This window comes from Macaca fascicularis, chromosome 6 (genome assembly GCF_037993035.2).
Source record: "Macaca fascicularis isolate 582-1 chromosome 6, T2T-MFA8v1.1".
NCBI classification, from domain to species: domain Eukaryota; kingdom Metazoa; phylum Chordata; class Mammalia; order Primates; family Cercopithecidae; genus Macaca; species Macaca fascicularis.
In genome coordinates, this window is record NC_088380.1 from 66,739,242 (window position 1) to 66,758,966 (window position 19,725).

Genomic DNA, 19,725 nt, shown 5'->3' on the forward strand with positions numbered 1-19,725 from the left:
TGCCAGAACCAACACGCTCCTTGGGAAAGCTGCTATCGAAAGATAAGGAAATGGGTGGATGACAAATTAGGAAGTAGAGGCAGTTTAAGGGCTACTCTGAGTGGCAAAACAAAAGCATCGTGCTCAGGTACAATGACCGCCCCTGGGGAAGGGAGCTAAGTTGGCAAGGCTGTGACCACCATTGCCTTTTAATGAAATCTTCAGAAGTAACCCCATAGCAAGGTGATATTTTCCTGATCTTAAAAGAAGCACAGCAGGAGTTTTTGTTCTCCAGCCGCCAAGGCGTGGAATACGGTTTGCCATCCAACTGGAACAGCATTTTTTGCATCAGTGCCTTTCGGTAGCTTTTCCCAGCTTGCCCCCCACATAAGCCAGCCACTGCTGAGGCAGGCTGCGGTGGCACCACGATGCAGATGCACCAGGCCCCCTGGGCTCACCCACTTGCCCCTGTGTTCCAAATCAGCCCAGTGTTAATGCTTCATACCCCCATGGTGATGACTCGTTACAACCCCTGTGTCTGAGAAGGTGCCAGAGAATTCAGAGAAGAGAAGCTCAAAATTGTCCTGACTTACAGTCAAAACACTAGTATCTGGCCAGTGTATGCAAGTATCTCAGGACCGGTATAGGGGGCGCTAAATCCAGACTGCACTCTGCTCACCAAGCTTGAGGGTGGGGTGCTTCCTCCATCTGCCTGGAAGATGGGGCTCTTTTCTTCTCCTAGATGCTTCTGCTTGCCAAGCCAGGGCTGCATCTGGCTAGAGGGGCCCTCTCATCTAACTGGTACAGAGGCACAGTGTTCCCTTCCCATCCTGTCCCTAGGACAAATCCAGAAGCCTTGGGCTGATTTGAACTTGCTTTTTATTCCAACAGGAAGTATGCAAGTATGCAAGAACCAGCAGCTTTCTTACTGGCAGTGAGACCATCCGAGATGCTTGTCCTCCTTGATCCTGTTCTCTGCCAACTTCCCATTCCCCTTCCTGCAGATGGGCCGTGATCCTGGCCTATCTTCCCAGCCTTGCTCATGGTTATCTCTGTCTTCCTGGTTGCTGTCTGTCTGCAGAGCATCCTCTGACCCATTGATCACCCTGCTGGTGGGGGCCGTGGCTGCTCTCAACCTGCCCCCTGGCTCCTCGCCAGGCTGATTCCTGGCTCATGGCTTAGCCCTGGACTTCCGCTTGTTTGTGCCTAGGCTCCTGCTTGATTACTGACGCCATCCCTGAATGCTGCTGGCCCGGGCTTTCAGTCTTGACTCTGGGCTTCAGAACTTATAGGCTTAGCACTGACAGCAACCTCTGATCTGGACAGGAAAGGGTTGTTTTCCGTGGATGGAGTGTATCTGTCCACCCCAATTAGACATCTTGGAGCAGCCAGGCCCAGCTGGCTGAGCGTGCTATACATGCCCCTGTTTACGGATGGCCTCCTGGACCCTCTTTCTCTTCCAGCACTCGCTCCCCACCCTGTTCTTCTGGTCAGCAACCAGAGTTCATTCCACTGGTGTCTGTAACCCTGTTAATCTTCTAGATTTCAGATGATCTTTCTCAGCATTGTTTAAGCAATTTGCTCACAGACTCCATCATAATATCCTTTATAGCTTTACCCAGCTTCTAAGATTCTCCTAACCTGTGTCTCCCCAAGGAGCCACCCTCTCTCCTCTCCTCCCTCCCTCTCACATACAGCCTGCTTTGGGAGTGGGGTCCAGACACCATTTAGTTCTGGGCAGAAGCAGGATGAGTCAGAAGCCTAGTTTAAGAGGAAGGGAGACAGGCTGCCCTGAAAGTGCGCATTGTTGCTGGAACGAGTTGCTGTTCCCATTCTGGAGCTGAGCTGCACGGTGTGTCTGGACATGAACAACATGGGCCAGCAGGGCAACAGAAAGCCAGGATTGCAGACGAATAAGAGACTAGACATTATGGACTAAATGTGTGTGTTCCTCCCCACGAATCAATATGTTAAAGTCCTAACCCCCCAAGTGATGGTGTTGGAAGATGGGGCCTTTGGGAGGTGATTAGAATTAGATGAGTGTGGGATCCTAATGATGGGAGTGGAGGCCTCATAAGAGGAAGAGTCTCTCTCCTCATGTGTGAGTGTGTGTGTAGGGGTGTGTGAGAGTGTGTGACTGTTTATATGTTTGTGTGGGTGTACATGTGACAGTGTATGAGTGTGTGTACATGGTTGTGAGTGTGTGGGCATGTGTGTGTGAGTGTATATGAGAGAGTATGTGTGTGTGAGTGTGTGTATGTGTGTGTGTATATGTGAGTGTGAGTATGTGTGAGTGTATGTGTGTGTGTGAATGTGTGTGTGAGTGTGTGTGTATGTGTGTGCATATGTGAGTGTGAGTGTGTATGTGAGTGTGTGCATATGTGAGTGTGAGTATGTGTGTGCCCCATGCACCAAGGAAAGGCCATGTGAGGACACTGTAAGGAGGAGGCCATTTGCAAACCAAGGAGAAGTTTCCTCAACAGGCACCAACCCTGCTGGTACTTTGATCTTGGACTTTACAGCTTCTAGAACTGTAAGAAAATCAATGCTTAAGCCATCCAGTGTATGGTATTTTGTTACAGCAGCCTGAGCTGACTAAGATACTGGAGGAGATAATCCTGTCAAAAGCCTGGGAGAAAACATTACACTTTGAAAAATGAGCTTGGAAGTCATCGTGCCTCCTGCTCCCTTCCCCTGCCCCCAGCCCCACTTCTGCCTGGGATCTTCAAAGAACCCAGTTCCCTTTTCCCCCATAATTCATTCTGTCCACCTACTCATTCCGGCACACTTTTTGACCTTATTTCTATGGCTCAGCTCCAAGGTGCTTGCCTCAGTCCCCTGGGCTGCAGGAGCCCACTCTGTACTACTCCTTTGCTCCCACCCGACCCTCTCCCAAGAGATGGTTTTGGCATTCAGACTCTGCTGCCCTGCACCTGGCTCCAGTGAAGCACGAATGCAGTGAAGGCAGCAGTCCTTTCTTTACACTCCACAGCACCTAACGTGATTTGGGACATGTGTCATGACTAATCCATGTTCATTAATTGATTGATGAATAGATTGATTATAAGAACATTTTCCATTACACTTTATAATGTGGTATTTTTCTAAGTGTGCTATAAGGACCTGTTGTACCGGAATCTCATTGAATTTCTTCTAAAATGCAGATCTTGGACCCCACCACACCCCTTGCAAACCAGAATTTGTGAGAAGAGAGCTCTGGCATTTGTGTTGTGGTGGATGAAAGATGGTTACAAATTCTTTGACATTTTCCCCATCTAGAGGTGGGATCTATTTCTCTGCCTCTGAAATGCCTATGGCTGCTCTGATCAATGGAATGAGGCAGTGCCAATTCCAGAGCTAGCATAGGTCTCTGGGAGCCCTGGGCCACGAGAGCAATGTGATGAGACACTAAGACCATGTGGAGACAGAGGAAAACATGACTGAGCTAGCTTTACAATCACCCTCCAATTTTCCAGTCATGTAGGTGAAACTATCTTGGACTCTCCAGACAAGACCACCCACCAGCTGAATACCAGTGGGTGACCCCAGTCAATCACATGGAACAGAAGAATCACTCAGCTGAGCCCTGCCAGAATGCTTGACCTGCAAAATCCTGAAATGCAATTAAATGGTGGTTGTTTTAAGCCCCTAAATTTTAAGGTGGTTTGTTAAATAGTGATAAACAACAAGAATATGCAGGTGTCACAAATTCTCCAGGTTATTTGTATCCTAGAATGTAGGAGTCATTGCTATAAAAGGATCTGACATTAATGAGTAAACTTTTATGTTAAAGAATAGAAAGGATAATTCATTTCATAATGTGTTGTCTGCATATCTTAGGGGAAGGAAGATGTGGTAAAACAAAATCTCACAATTTGTGTTGTTGGTACTCATTTTATTGGACAGCAGGCCGGATCTGCTCATAGCATAAACAAGAGAGGGCCTCCAGCTCTCCTGAACTTTTCTAGACAATCTAATTGCCACAGACAGTGTTAATAAACAGTGTCACCCCAATGGAATAAAATTTAGCTTTGGATTTAAAATGTAGTGAGCCCTGAAAACATTTGGTTTGGACATGTTTCCTTAGTCTATGCTTCCAGGCCAAAACTAAGATGATTTTTTTTTCTGGTTTGTCTCTTGGGAGTGTATTTTAAGACTAAGCTTGTCGTTTTTTTTAAGGTTTTATAATGAAACCTTTAGGCTTGTGAGTCACATGACTGACCACTACTTTTGCCGTCGTTTTGGACAAAAATCACGGACCCTACAAGCCCCATTGGGATTAGTGATTTTTGTTTTGATTTCTCAACAAAGCAGTTTGGACAAATCTGAGAGATTTTTCCAGACTCAGCAGAGATCTGTGTGAAACTCAGCATCTTCCTTGGATGCTTCAGCTCAGCTTCCGTGGGTTTGGATGGACCCAGTGCTTAAAATGGAACTCTAAAAGCATAAAACCACATGAGCCAAAAATATTTTCCAAAATGAGTTTAACTAAGCTGAAGCTGCTGGGATGTGTGCCCTCTCTGTGCAGACAAGCAAATGTGTCCCTTGCAACTTGATCTCCAACTTGCCTTCAAGCACATGGCATCTGCAGTGTCACCTGCTGAGTAAAGCTGTCCCTTAGAACTGAACTCAGGCCTCTTTAGACACTCATCAGAGGTGCTAGCGTGTTTCTAAACACTTGATAATTTAAGTTGGGCAATAAATTCACCTCACCGTTTATTTTTATTTTGTTCATCTGAATAACAAAGTGCCCATATGGTGGTATCACTTGAGGATAGCTGACAAATAAACATTATCATCCTTCGAGCCAGTGGTTCTCAAACAGCAGGCCTGGTAATGGCAGGGCTGCTTCAACACTGCTTGGGGCTCTGGTTACAAATACAGATTCCCAGGCAGCCCCGCCAAATCGGAATTTCTGGGTGGGAGCCCAGGAATCTTTGTTTTTAATGAGTTTCTCAGATGATTGTACACATCCAAGTTTAGGAAACACTTTTGTGTTTAAAAAACACTTCTGCTTCTGGCTGAGATGAAGTTACAGGGACTGGATTTATCCTCCTGCCTGACACAACTGAAAAACTGGACAAAATGTGTGAAAGAATGGTTTTTAGACCAGGGACATCAAGAGCCCAGTGTGGTGATCTCTGCAAGGGGAACAAATGAGGTGGACCATAGGATAGCCCCAGCTCACTGTCTGAGGAGTTTCTGGGCTGCAATGCAGAGCATGGTGACCTCCCTGAGTCCAGGGGATAGAGCTGGGAGTCCTGGAAGCCACAGTGGCTAAAGGAGAGCTGGATACTGCTTGCTGTAGGACAAAATCTCTTCATCAAAAGAGATGATTAGGCCTGGCGTGGAGGCTCATGCCAGTAATCCCAGCACTTTGGGAGGACGAGGCAAGTGGATTGCTTGAGCCCAGGAGTTCGAGACCAGTCTGGGGAACATAGTGAAACCCCATCTCTACAAAAATTAGCAGGGCATGGTGGCATGAGCCTGTAATCCCAGCTGCTCAGGTGACTGAGGTGGAAGGATTGCTTGAGCCTGGGAGGTCGTGGCTGCAGTGAGCCAAGATCATACCATTGCACTGCATCCTGGGCGACAGAGATGATTAGAAGGCAATGGTATTTTGCTCTCCAAATGATTTGTCTTCATTTCATAGAAGAGTCATCCCACGGTAGGGACCTGGCTGCTAAATTACTAGATGCCTGTCCTTCCAATGTTCTGTGGGAATATTCTGTGGCTTTGGGAGAGGTGTGAGAGGTATGCAGCTGCTAACATGGACTAAGGCCAAGCAAAGAACGAGTTTACTACTTGCCCTTGTCTGTGTTTTTAAGATAGAGATATTGACATGTTGAGATGTGCAGAATATTTCTGTGGGAAACATAGTGAAGTGTTGTGTTAGTTACCTCTGAGGAACAGGCCTGACTGCCTGGGATGTAGTGAAAGATTGTTTTTACTGTACACGTTCTGTACTGTTTAAATATCTTACAATGCACATGTGTTTCTTTTTCAACAAAAAAGCTAGTTAAAATAAAGTATTAAAATAAATAAATCACCTTAAGGATTTCATTAAATTTTTAATAAAATTTCATTTCATTTCCACAAACTCACTCGTTATATAACTCTAGGAAATATCTACAATGTAAAGCAATTGTTATAATACTCATCTATGTGATGATTTATTCTATATGTCATTCACAATTTAGTTTATCTTTTATTCATCTGGCATATATATAACACTACACAAAACATGACAACACATTTCATCATTATTGTGTTTCAAATTGTTCAAAAGACAGGTTATTGTCTTTGCTGCCTATTCATTTCCAAAATATGAGTTTAAAAGTGTTTAATTGTTTTGGAGATCTGGCCCAGTCCTACACAATGCCCAGCATCAATTATCTGGCTACATACACATTCCTGCTGTCTCTGAAATCTACAAAATTACTCTATTTGAGACTCTTAAGCGTCAGAAAAATAAGGTATTTCTAAGGCTTTCTTTGTCTCTATGTCTAGGTGCATATAAGATAAAGAAAAGTTTCTGGGTGGAATAAATGTCCATGCCTCAGGCCATGGCCAGCACCCCAACGTGCTAACGCAGAGACCCAGGGTGAGGGCAGCTCTTGCTAAGGGTACACTGTACCGCACTTGCCACTGTGTTTTGTGTTCTTTTCTTAAAGTCAGCATACACATGTTTTTGTTGTTTAGCAAAAAAGATGAGCTCTATGAATTATCTAAAACTTTTAGATTTTGGAAGTTTAAAGAGTTAAGGGCCCGAGGAATAGGTTTAATCAAAGAACCAAAGTCAAATAAATGATTCTGGGAATCTAAATAACAGAAATCATTTCTATTCTTCCAAGCTGCTGATATCCCATCATGTCTTCTCTATGCATGGATGCCCACCACTAGGACAAAAAAAGCAAGTTCCTTTTCTCCTAAATTCTTTCTCAAAAACAGTGGGAAAGGGAGGAAAATATGGATATGCTTGTGTTTGCTTGTATCGGCATGAATCCTGGGATGATACACGAGAAGCTAATGATGTGCTGACCTTCAGGGAGAGAGGGTGGGGAAGGGGCCGGGCCAGAGCAGATGGGGACAGACTTCTCAACATACACATTTGTATATTGTGTTGATATTTCCACATGTTAATACATCAGGTGTATTACGTCACCTAGTTTTATTTTTATTTCTTAAAGACAAGTTCTGTCGCCTAGGTTCTAGTGCAGTGGCTCAATCCATAGCTCACTGCAGCCTCAAACTCCTGGCTCAAGCGATCCTCCCACCTTAGCCTCCCAAACAGCTAGGACTACAGTCATGTACCACCGTGCTTGGCTAAATTTTTTATTTTTTGTAGAGACAGGGTCTCTCTATATAGCCCAGGCTGATCTCAAATTCCTGGCCTCAAGCAATCCTCCTACCTCAGCCTCCGAAAGTGCTGGGATTACAGGCATGACTCATTGTGCCATTTTTAAAATTAAAGTTAAAAAATATTTCTCAAAGTTTATCTCTTTTCATAAAACCTTTATATAATAAGCCTGTGCCTGGGTCAAATGGATCGAAGTTGCACAAACTGACTAAAAACAACAGGAAGCTGGAGCCTAACCCTGTCTCCCTCCTGTAGTTATCAATTTGAGTGAAAAGGGATCTCAAGAAATTGTCATTTCTTATGCAGCCAACAGACACATGAAAAAATGCTCATGATCACAGGTCATCAGAGAAATGCAAATCAAAACCACAATGAGATACCATCTCACACCAGTTAGAATGGCAATCATTAAAAAGTCAGGAAACAACAGGTGCTGGAGAGGATGTGGAGAAATAGGAACACTTTTACACTGTTGGTGGGACTGTAAACTAGTTCAACCATTGTGGAAGACAGTGTGGCGATTCCTCAAGGATCTAGAACTAGAAATACATTTGCCCCAGCCATCCCATTACTGGGTATATACCCAAAGGATTATAAGTCATGCTGCTATAAAGACACATGCACACGTATGTTTATTGCGGCACTATTCACAATAGCAAAGACTTGGAACCAACCCAAATGTCCATCAATGATAGACTGAATTAAGAAAATGTGGCACATATACACCATGGAATACTACGCAGCCATAAAAAAGGATGAGTTCATCTCCTTTGTAGGGACACGGATGAAGCTGGAAACCATCATTCTGAGCAAACTATTGCAAGGACAGAAAACCAAACACTGCATGTTCTTGCTCATAGGTGGGAATTGAACAATGAGAACACTTGGACACAGGAAGGGGAACATCACACACTGGGGCCTGTTGTGGGTGGAGGGAGAGGGGAGGGATAGCATTAGGAGAAATACCTAACGTAAATGACAAGTTAATGGGTGCAGCACACCAACATGGCACATGTATACATATGTAAAAAACCTGCACGTTGTGCACATGTACCCTAGAACTTAAAGTATAATAAATAAATAAATATCAGACACCAATTTAAAAAAAAGAAATTGTCAAATTGACTGATTTCTTTTGGCTGCCACTTTTCACAATCTTATGTCAGATGAATCTCTAGGTTCTTAGAACATTTTGAAAACTAAGAGACAAAATTCTACTTTGTGTAGCTTTTCCTTCACAGGCATTTTGGGCACTTCACTACAGAATAACCTGCGTACATATTAGGAAAACAGAGGTGAACTAAACAAAGAGGAGCTAAAAAGTCTAAGCGATTGTGTGTGTGTGTGTGTGTGTGTGTGTGTGTGTGTGTGTGTGTGTGCAGGGGCTGGGGAACATTGGGGAGAGGGTAAAGAAGGACTGGAGGTATTTCCCAGTGTAAACATTAGAGGTTTAATTTTTGCAAAGCAGCTTTTCTGGTGAAATATTGCTGACTGTATTTGGAAGTTGATAATATAATTCAGTTCTCCTCTGGGCATTGTGGGTACCCTATTATTTTCTTGGTTGAAATGCTTTCTCCCCACCCCAGACTAGTAGAGAAAAACTGAATAATTTCATATTGGGCACTTTCCTTTTGGGGAATAATTTAAGCACTACCATATGTCTTCTTATTTTGTCCTTCTACTGTCTCTCATGAACCGCTGGGCTTTGAAAATGCACATAGAAAACAAACACAAAGAAACACTGGAGAAGTAAGTGTGTGTGTGTGTGTGTTTAAAATCACTCTGGTGATTCCTCAATCACTGGGCCATGGTAATTATCCAGGAAGGGGTTTGAAGATATGCTCCACTGAAGGGGAGTGATAACAACCTTTAGAAACTGCTCAAGCCCTAGGAGCTAAAATCAGCCTGATGGTGGCTGCACAAGATGGGAAGAAATCATCATTGAAACTAGACCCAAGGAAGAGCGCATGAAGTATGTTTGCCATCAGCCACCAGCATCAGAACACTTCCGGCCCAGGTAGCAGGCGTTTTACCTGCGCTGAATAGCTTGCTCTGAGGCACTCCTGTTGAGTTGGTGTCTGTTTCCCAGTATTGTGTGGTGTTATCGCGCCACGTTCACAACGCGCTGTCAGATTTGCCAGAGCAGAGGCCTATTTCCGAAGCATCCTAATCAGCCTAGAAATAATAGTCCAGTTACCTGATTTTTTACACAGTTCTTTACCTTTTCCCAGCACCAAGGAGTTGTGTAGCTAACATTATTCACATCAAACAACTGCGGAGGTTAAAGTTATCTCAGATTTGGAGCCATATAATTTACTTGAAAGATGCAGTGATTTTTAAAGTACATTTAAAGGACTCAGCAAACCGATTATTCAGAAGGCCTCTTGTCTCTGAAAGCTGATTAAATCATATAAATTATCAAGACACTTATTTCAAAGATACTGAGAAAATCAGAGTGTTTTTGGAAGGTGCCTGCGGCCCCAGCATGCCTTCACATCCTCTGAAGAAGAAGGGTCCCCGTCTCCTCAGCTGAATCAGGATGGGCTGGTGACAGTGAAGGATGGTGACTTCCAGTGCTGGGCTAGAAAAGGCCACGCTGCTTCTGCTTTGCTGTCTTTGGCCGCTTACTCTGGGGGAAGCCAGTCAGCATGAAAGAAGCCCAGCTCCATCGAGAAAGCGACATTGGGAAGCCCTTCTGGTCACAGCCCCACTGGGCCTCCAGAACAGCCGGCATCCCCTGCCAGCCATGTGGATGGGCATCTCGGGCACGCAGCCCGTGTGAGCCATCAGGTGATTGCAGTCTCGTCAATATCTGACAACAGCTTCATGAAAAACCACATGTGGCAAGGGAGCAGCCAAGCCCTTCTTGAGTTCATGACCCGCAAAATCATCTTTTTAAAAAATTAACCAATTGGTTTTTGGTTTACACCACTCCATTTTGGGGTCACTTGTCCCACAGTGCCAATGGCAAAGAACTTTCTCTCCTTAGATCTTCTGATCATTCCAGCTGCTCACTTTCACTTCTGGGTCTTTATATCATGGGTGCTTTTATCCATTTTTCCTTGGGTTTATCTTTTCATACTCCACACATAGACACACAGACACATACACAGCTGCACATGGACAGCCACCCGCATGTACACAAAATCCATCACTTGGCTCAGTTTTACTCCCTGGGTCACTTAGTTCTACCCTCATTTTTCAGCTGAGAAGACCTTGGTCTAGAGATTAAGTTTCTCACCCAAGGTCACTTGGCTAAGTAGTGGCACAGCTGCAAGCACACCCAGGTCTTCTGATGCCTAGTCCAGTCTTTTTCTCATTTAATTACTTTAATTTCCCACTGACCTCATAAAATATAATGGATCAGTTCTTTTCGAGTTCAGAGACCATAAACTCTGAAAGTGCCAAACAAGATCCTGGGTGCAGTCCCTCCTTTGGCCCCCTAGGAGTGTCCAGTGGACCCCAGGTAGCTGCCTGCAGGTCTCTGTCTGATTGGGGAGAGGAGGCGAGTGAAGAAAGGAAAAAGGGAAGTGCCAGGGGGACCTAGCCTACTCCCTGCCTTCTTCCTCCTAGGCCTGCATTCTGAAGGCACCACACTAATTATGGTTAGAGTGCAGGCGGGGATTCCCGAATGTGATGGAAAAATGCCAAACTCCTCCTTCAAGCTTCTATGTTGGACACTTCTAAAAGCAAAAGTATTTTAAAATGGCACATTGCATATTTTGGAATCAAGCTTTAAAAAGATGAGTGACTGGGACAAAAGACTGAGAAATTCTCTGGTAACCGGGACTGGGGCTGCTTCACTGTGGGCAGTGTGTATCTGTGTGCTTTATCTGCCGCTCAAAGGCCTAGGCAGGCTGTCATTAATACATTCTCAGCCGCCCACTGCCTCAGAGTTGCTCCAATTTTTCTAAGCCCTACAGCATTGCCATTCCGTGTGTCTGGTGAGGGAATGAGAGCCAATGAATAAGAAGGCCACCCCCCCACTCTGTAATGCTAGATTTCTATTCCCTTCAACTATCCTGCCCACAGTCAGATCTCCCTCCTCCACCCCCCACCTACCACCATTCTCCTACACCAAAGAATGAAGGATGATTACAAGTCTTTTACAGGAGGTGTGGTTTAGTTCAATATGTACTGTTGGTTCTGCAAATATGCTGGTGGGAGGTTGACTATGCATGTTATGTGCCATATGCCACCCTGTTGGCTGGCATGCAGTGGGAAGCCTGAAAAGCAAGGGCACAGAAATGGATATTCTTTCTGCTTTTGAAGCACAGGCTTTAATAATAATAATTTTAAAAACAAGAGTTTTTGAGAAAAAAATTCACATAACTACAGTTGTGTTAATTCTTCACGGATTCCTTACACGGAGCACAATTTGCCTCTCAAAAAAGCAGCAGCAGATTAAATCGACCTCTTCAGATCCATAAAGTCATGTTCAACTAGATATACCTCACTTTGTGTGCTCGATATATTCTGGAAAAGTTATGTGTAAATTGAATTTTGCAAATCTTGTCATATTTCAGATAATTCTCAAGGTGCTTTCAATTTAAATTGGTTCCATTTTGTAAAGCAAATAATAACTTTGTAATGCAAATAGTTACTCCCTAGCTTATTTGTTTTGTAAGTTTGGGCTCTTGTATTTACACGTTTTTTTTTCTAAAACGAGGTACATCTATAGATAAGAGTAGACAGTAGGACTTTAATTTATAAGTAATACAATGTAAAAATATAACATATAAACAAAAATCATTTTAGAAATGTGATCTAGCAATTTAGATGTTTGCTTTTTAGAACTTTAATGTAAGAACTTGCGCCTGTCCCAAACGTAGACCTTGTAGCATCACAGAGAAGTGCACAGTAGACTTTCCTTAAGGCAGTCTGGCAACACATAGCAAAATATGGAATCTAATTGTGAAAAGATAAACGTACCAAAAAGTTCATTGCAGCATTGTTTACAATAACAAAATATTGGAAGGAACCTAAACATAATCAATAGAGAGATCTTTTAAATAAAAATATTATTTTAGGCCAGGAGCAGTGGCTTATGCTTGCAACCCCAGCACTTTGGGAGGCCAAGGTAGGCAGATCACTTGAGGTCAAGAGTTCGAGACCAGCCTGGCCAACATGGTAAAACCTGGTCTCCACTAAAAATACAAAAATTAGACCAGTGTGATGGCACACACCTGTAATCCCAACTACTCAGGAGGCTGAGGCAGGAGAATCACTTGAACCCAGGAGGCGGAGGTTGCAGTGAGCCGAGATCATGCCACTGCACTCCAGCCTGGGAGACAGAATGAGACTCTGTCCCAAAAACCAAACAAACAAACAAAAACAAACAGAACCAAAAACATTATTTTACTCTCATGCAATAAAATATTACGCTGCTGTTTAAAAGGGTAAGGTGATAAAGAACCACAATGAGATAATCATTTTTTTGCCTACCAGATTGGCATTTGAAAGTTTGATCATCTACTAGTGAATGTGAAATAATGAGGTCAGGAGTGGTATGAACAAGGACCATAAAACACTCACTGTGTGGTTTTCACTGGGAGCTGTTGGTAGGGTGGGGTACCATCACGTTTGCTCATCCACAAATATTCAGGAGACTGAGATGCCATACTCAATGTGATGTGAACTTGAAATATTTACTTACAAAATCCTCAAAAGTCAGTTTTATATATTTTAAGAGATTCAAAAAGAGACGTTAAAGAATCATGTAATTTAATGAGCAAATATTAAAGTTTAATCTTCCTGAGATGTTTTTATTGGAAACATCATTTATTGGTTTTTTTAAGAGGAAAATAGGTATCCAGCTCTTCCAGAGCAGGTTCTACATAAGATTATTTTATATATTTTCAAGTTGGGTAGTGCTTTTACTACACTTGAGTAGTGGTTTTACTGCATTTATAATACTCAATGTTACCCACTTTGGAGTCTTTTTCAATCTATACTTCCTTTCTAGATTTACTTAGTTGAAATAAGTTAAGAATTACTTGACACTTCAGTTTATGGAAATAAGCTATTATTTTAAATGTGATCCTAAAGACACTTTTGATTACCAACATTAAATTTTTTCCATGTATAGTACAGAAAAATGGGGGCAAGAATTGCTTACCAATAATCTCACTGTCCTAACTTAATGTTCTTTGTTTGTTTGTTTATTTTCTTCCAAGAGTACTTCTTAGAATTGTTATTTTTTAAAATATGAAACAATTCAAACAACAAGTAACATAATAGGACTCCTGTTCACTTCAGTATGGCAATAGATACTCTGAACAGCCCTCCACTGGAAACAACTAAAAATGCTAAATAAAATGTCAGAATTCAAAATTATTTTTGGCCAGGTGTGGTGGCTCATGCTTGCAATCCCAGCACTTCGAGAGGCCGAGGCGGGTGGATCACTTGAGGTCAGGAGTTCAAGACTAGCATGGTCAACATGGTGAAACTTCATCTCTACTAAAATTACAAAAATTAGCCAGGCATGGTGGAGGGTGCCTGTAATCTCAGCTTCTCAGGAGGCTGAGGCTGGAGAATCGCTTGAATCCGGGAAGCAGATGTTGCAGTGAGCCAAGATAGGGCCACTGCACTCAAGCCTGGGCAATGGAGTGAGATCCTGTCTCAAAAAAAAAAAAAAAAAAAAAAAAGGCCGAGTGCAGTGGCTCAAGCCTGAAATACCAGCACTTTGGGAGGCCGAGGCAGGCAGATCACGAGCTCAGGAGATTGAGACCATCCTGGCTAACACGGTGAAACCCCGTCTCTACTAAAAAATACAAGAAAAATTAGCCAGGCATGGTGGCAGACGCCTGTAGTCCCAGCTACTCAAGAGGCTGAGGCAGGAGAATGGCGTGAACCTGGGAGGCAGAGCTTGCAGTGAGACGAGATCACACCATTGCACTCCAGCCTGGGCTACAGAGTGAGACTCTGTCTCAAAAAAATAAATAAATAAAAATAAAAACAAACATAAATTTTTTTTGAATGCACCATTGAGCTAATAGAAGAGTAAAAAATATCAGAGGCAAATAAAATGAAAGCAGGAATCCTGAAAGGTGGGAGTGCTTACCTGAATGTAGCCTTTTCCATGGAGGCATCTGTAAGATCCTTGCTGACAATGATCTTAGGTTTTGATGTTGGCATGGGGTGAAAGGGACAGGAGAACAACCCCAGGGCCCAACCAAGGTGAAGTCTAATACGAGATCCCCATGTAAATCTAGGTCCCCAAAAGGAAGCACTTTCAGTGTGAAGGTGAACAAGAGGTAAGTCCACTCCACAGATAGAGACAGCAAGGAAACTTCCTTGTCTTCACCATTGTGCTGAGTGAAAAGGAAAAAAAATCTTCCCTGAAAATGTATAACCACAAGCAAACCTGCACAGGAACTTGAGGTCCAAAATGTATATTATCTGTGAGGACCAAAAAAACCTCTGAAATGCTTATTTTAAGCTGATTTCAAGTTTTAGTTGCTTTCAGGTATATGGCAGAAACAAACACAATCTTCTCTGGAGGAATCCACCTTCAAATCAGGCCTCAAAAAATTCCCACAATTGAGCACCAAAGGTTGTGGTCTGACCTTCAAAACTCATAAGACACACAAGCAATTAAGACACCATGGAGGATAGCCAAGAAACCAAATAGAAGGATCAAACCAACAATGACATTAGATATTATAATTACCATGACACATAAAATATGTGAGTTTTTTTCATAATCATGTTATTTTATTTTATTTTTTAAGTTCCAGGATACATGTGCAAGATGTGCAGACTTGTTACATAGGTAAACATGTGCCATCGTGGTTTGCTACACCTATCAACCCATCACCTATGTATTAAGCCCCACATGCATTAGCTATTTATCCTGATGCTCTCCCTCTCCCAGCACCCTCTGATAGGCCGCAGTGTGTGTTGTTCCTCTCCCTGTGTCCATGTGTTCTCATTGTTCAGCTCCCACTTATAAGTGAGAACACGCGGTGTTTGGTTTTTTGTTCCTGTGTTAGTTTGCTGAGGATAATGGCTTCCAGCTTCATCCATGTCCTTGCAAAGAACATGATCGCATTCCTTTTTATGGTTGCATAGTATTCTATGGTGTATACGTACCACATTTCCTTTATCCAGTCCATTATTGATAGGCATTTATGTTGGTTCCATGTCTGGTATTGTGAATAGTGCTGCAGTAAACACACGCATGCATATACCTTTTAATAGAATGATTTCTATTCCTTTGGGTATATACCCAGTAATGGAATTGCTGGGTCAAATGGTATTTCTGGTTCTAGGTCTTTGAGGAATCACCACACTGTCTTCCACAATGGCTGAACTAATGTATATTTGCAACAACAGTATAGAAAGCGTTCCCATTTCTCCATAGCCTTGCCAGCATCTGTTGTTCCTTTCCTTTTTATATTTATTTATTTATTTATTTATTTATTTATTTATTTATCGAGACAGCGTTTTGCTGTGTTGCCCAGGTTGGAGTGTAGTGGCACAATCTCAACTCACTGCAACCTCTGTCTTCTGAATTCAAGCGATTCTCCTGCCTCAGCTTACCGAGTAGCTAGGACAACAGGCATGCGCCACTGTGCCCAGCTAATTTTTGTATTTTTAGTAGACACAGGGTTTCACCATGTTGGCCAGGCTGGTCTTGAACTCCTGACCTCAAGTGATCTGCTCATCTCAGCCTCCCAAAGTGTTGAGATTACAGGCATCAGCCACTGCAGCTGGCCTCTTGACTTTTTAATACTTGCCATTCTGACTCGTGTGAGATAGTATCTCATTGTTGTTTTGATTTGAGTTTCTCTAATGATCAGTGATGTTGAGGTTTTTTTCATGTTTGTTGGATGCATAAATGTCTTCTTTTGTGAAGTGTCTGTTCATGTTTTTTGCCCACTTTTTAATGGGGTAGTTTTCTTTTTCTTGTAAATTTAAGTTCCTTGTAGATTCTGGATATTAGACCTTTGTCAGATGGATAGATTGCAAACATTTTCTCCCGTTCTATAGGTTGTGTCTGTTCACTCTGATGATGGTTTCTTTTGCTGTGCAGCAGCTCTTTAGTTTAATTAAATCATATTTGTCAATTTTTGCTTTTGTTGCAATTGCTTTGATGTTTTCATCATGAAACCTTTGCCCATGCCTATGTCCCGAATGAAATATGTGAGTTTAATTGGAAAAAGGAATAATAGAGGGGATTAAAATTATATAAGGAGAAAGGACTAAAAATAATCATCTTACAAATTTCAAAACAAATAGAATTTATAAAAATAAAAAAGTTGTAATTGAAATAAAAATTCTAATAGACTGGTTAAACAGATTAGGCACAGTCAAAAAGAATAAGAAGAAGGAGAAGGAGAAGGAGTCAGGCGAAGTGGCTCATGTCTGTAAGTCCAGTACTTTGGGAAATTGAGGTGTGGGGATTGCTTGAAGCCAGAAGTTCGAGACCAGCCTGGGTAACAAAGAGTGACCTGGTCTCTACAAAATACTTTTTTAAAAAAAAATTAGTGGGACATGGTGATGCACGCCTGTGGTCCCAGCTACTTAGAAGGTTGAGGCAGGAGGATTGGTTGAGCCCAGGAGTTCAAGGCTGTAGTGAGATATGACTGCGCTGCTGAACTCTAGCCTGGACAACAGAGTGAGACCTTGTCTCTTAAAAAAATTAAAAAACTAGGCCGGGAGCGGTGGCTCACGCCTGTAATCCCAGCACTTTGGGAGGCCAAGGTGGGCAGATCACGAGGTCAGGAGATCAAGACCATCCTCGTTAACACAGTAAATCCTCTACTAAAAACATAAAAAATTAGCCAGGCATGGTGGCTGGTGGCGGGCGCCTGTAGTCCCAGCTACTTGGGAGGCTGAGGCAGGAGAATGACATAAAACCTGGAGGCACAGCTTGCAGTGAGCAGAGATCGGGTCACTGCACTCTAGCCTGGGCAATGGAGTGAGATCCTGTCTCAAAAAAAAAAAAAAAAAAAAAAAGCCTAGTGCGGTGGCTCAAGCCTGTAATCCCAGCACTTTGGGAGGCTGAGATGGGCGAATCACGAGGTCAGGAGATCGAGACCATCCTGGCTGACATGGTGAAACCCCGTCTCTACTAAAAATACAAAAAAACTAGCCAGGCGTGGTGGCGGCGCCTGTAGTCCCAGCTACTTGGGAGGCTGAGGCAGGAGAATGGCAGGAGCCCGGGAGGCGGAGCTTGCAGTGAGCCTGGATCCGGCCACTGCACTCCAGCCTGGGCAACAGAGGGAGACTCCGTCTCAAAAAAAAAAAAAAAAATTAAAAAACTGGTAAAAATTATTCATAAGGTTGAACAGAGAAGCAACAGAAAAGTATAAAAGGGAAACCAAGAGAGTTTATAAAATCTTACATAGATCTAATAGGAGTTTTGGAGAAAAGACTCAACTTCGATAGTAATCAGAGAAGGTTTCTTGGGGAAAAAAAAGAATATAGAAGTGACTGGATGACTTAAGCAAAAAATTGGGAACTATTTTAAAATGTATTTACCAGTGTAGCCCCTTGTCTTTGTTGCAGGACCCTAACTCTGAGGTTATTTTACATGTAACTGGAAATCCACAGAGAAGAATTGGCATATGCAATCAAAATATATCACAATATGTATAGCGAAAGCCTGGATGGAGGTATTGAAAAGAAGCTTATCCTATAGCTATGAAGTCTGATATTTGTCTTCTTTATGATTCTATATAATTAGCTGCATCTAAGGGAACAAGAAAACAGTGTCTCCTGAATCTGCATATCCATACACTTGAATACACTTCCAAATAAGCCCATTCAAAGCAGTTTTAAAACAGTAATTTTGCAGTATCAGATCTTGTTTTTAATTAAAGTTTAACTTCCACTCTCCCTTGTATTGCACTGAAGGATTAGGCCAGGCCACATCACATCTGGCTGGGCCTGTGATGTCTCAGGGATTTAGGAATGACAAGCTGTATTAGAACTGCGGTCGCGTGCAGTCATCCTGAAATCAGAAGCTGAGTGTTCCCTTCCCAGCGGCGCTGGGTTTGGGGTAAACAGGTCATCAAAGGCAACACTATCTCTGCTCTCTCCTTTTTCCAGAATCTTGCTTCATGAAAATTCAGAACCTGAATCTTGTGGACTTTTCTAATGAGTAACCTATCTTCAAAGCCAAGTGATTTATTTCTTAATGTTGGCTATGAAGAGGGCAAGGCAAGAAAGAGGCTGGGACCAGTGTGAGAGAGAATCAGAACAAGACAGAAGGGCACTGCAAGTTCACCAGCAGGAGAGGCTGCCCTTGCACCCCGGCCAAGAGGTCCGTGGAAAAGCAAGGTCATGGGCCTTGTCTATCGGAGTTCCCGCTAATAAGCTGAAAAATATGCAAACTAGCGAGTTCACACAGAAGTTCAGACATTCTTGGGGCATTACTGAGAATTATTTTGAAAACATACAATAAGATTATTGAGGGGCTGATTTGTCAGTGAGCTGCAGCAGAGGCTCTGGGAATGTGGGAGCCTTTCCTGAAGCCGCCGTGGTGGCCACGGGTTGTGGAGAGACACTTGTCTCCCTGGGAACAGGGCTGTCTGTGTATGGTCCGTCAGACTGGCTGGGCAGCTGTCTTCCTCTTTTCAATGACTGCTGCCACTGAGGCCACCTCCGGCAAATCTCTTGAGGTCATGCCTTGGTTCCTTGAAGCCCTGGCATCTTGAAGCCCTGGGCTTTTGCCTCTTCCAGGGACAACGTGCTGGAAAACAGCAAGAAGAAAAGCTGTTATCCCAAAAGACTGATCTGGGAGAAACAGACACCTAGAGATAGACACTAAATGGGACTGGGATAATAGCATGTGGAAGTGTTTTGAAAAATTCCAAGTGCGACATAAATCAAAGCTAATACTATTTCTGTATAACAGCATGGCTTAATGGATCCACAAACTGTAAGCACTGGGCCATGGACAAGCTGGTCCTTAAGAATAGAACTAATAGTACCACCTTTCCTCACTGTGCCTAATCCATAATTCAGCCTTGTGGAAATTCAACTAGACTTTGCGGTGTACCATACATATTTGGTACCATGCAAATAGAGTCAGAAACTTAACATCAGTTATGGTCAGCTAAGACGTGAGGGAATAGAAAGTGGCATCTAATCGTTCACATTAATATGCATTACAATTTTCAAAGCACTTTTGCTTTGTAGCCTCACAACTGTGTGAAATAGGTAGGAGTTGTCATCTCTATTTTCCAGGCAAGGAAACCAAGCCTCACCCAGGTGTCACAGTTCACCCCAGGTCACAGGGCTGATGAACAGGTCCCTCACAACTGTGTAGTCAGTGGCCTCTAGGATACTCTGCAGAAACATGGCAGGATAGCACTCTAAATCTAGGAATTTAACCAGCTGAACTGCAGGCAGAGCAGTAGACACTTGAGGCCCTT

General features: G+C 43.0%; 1 long non-coding RNA gene across 1 annotated transcript in view; it reads right to left on the reverse strand.

Moving 5' to 3' along the window:
* Window positions 1-15,025: 15,025 nt before the first annotated feature.
* LOC141407002 (uncharacterized) overlaps window positions 15,026-19,725 on the reverse strand; it is a 56,137-nt gene continuing 51,437 nt past the window's right edge. Inside the window, exon 2 of the long non-coding RNA XR_012413690.1 lies at window positions 15,026-19,040. This is a non-coding gene — a long non-coding RNA (uncharacterized lncRNA). The remainder of the gene's footprint in view (window positions 19,041-19,725) is intronic.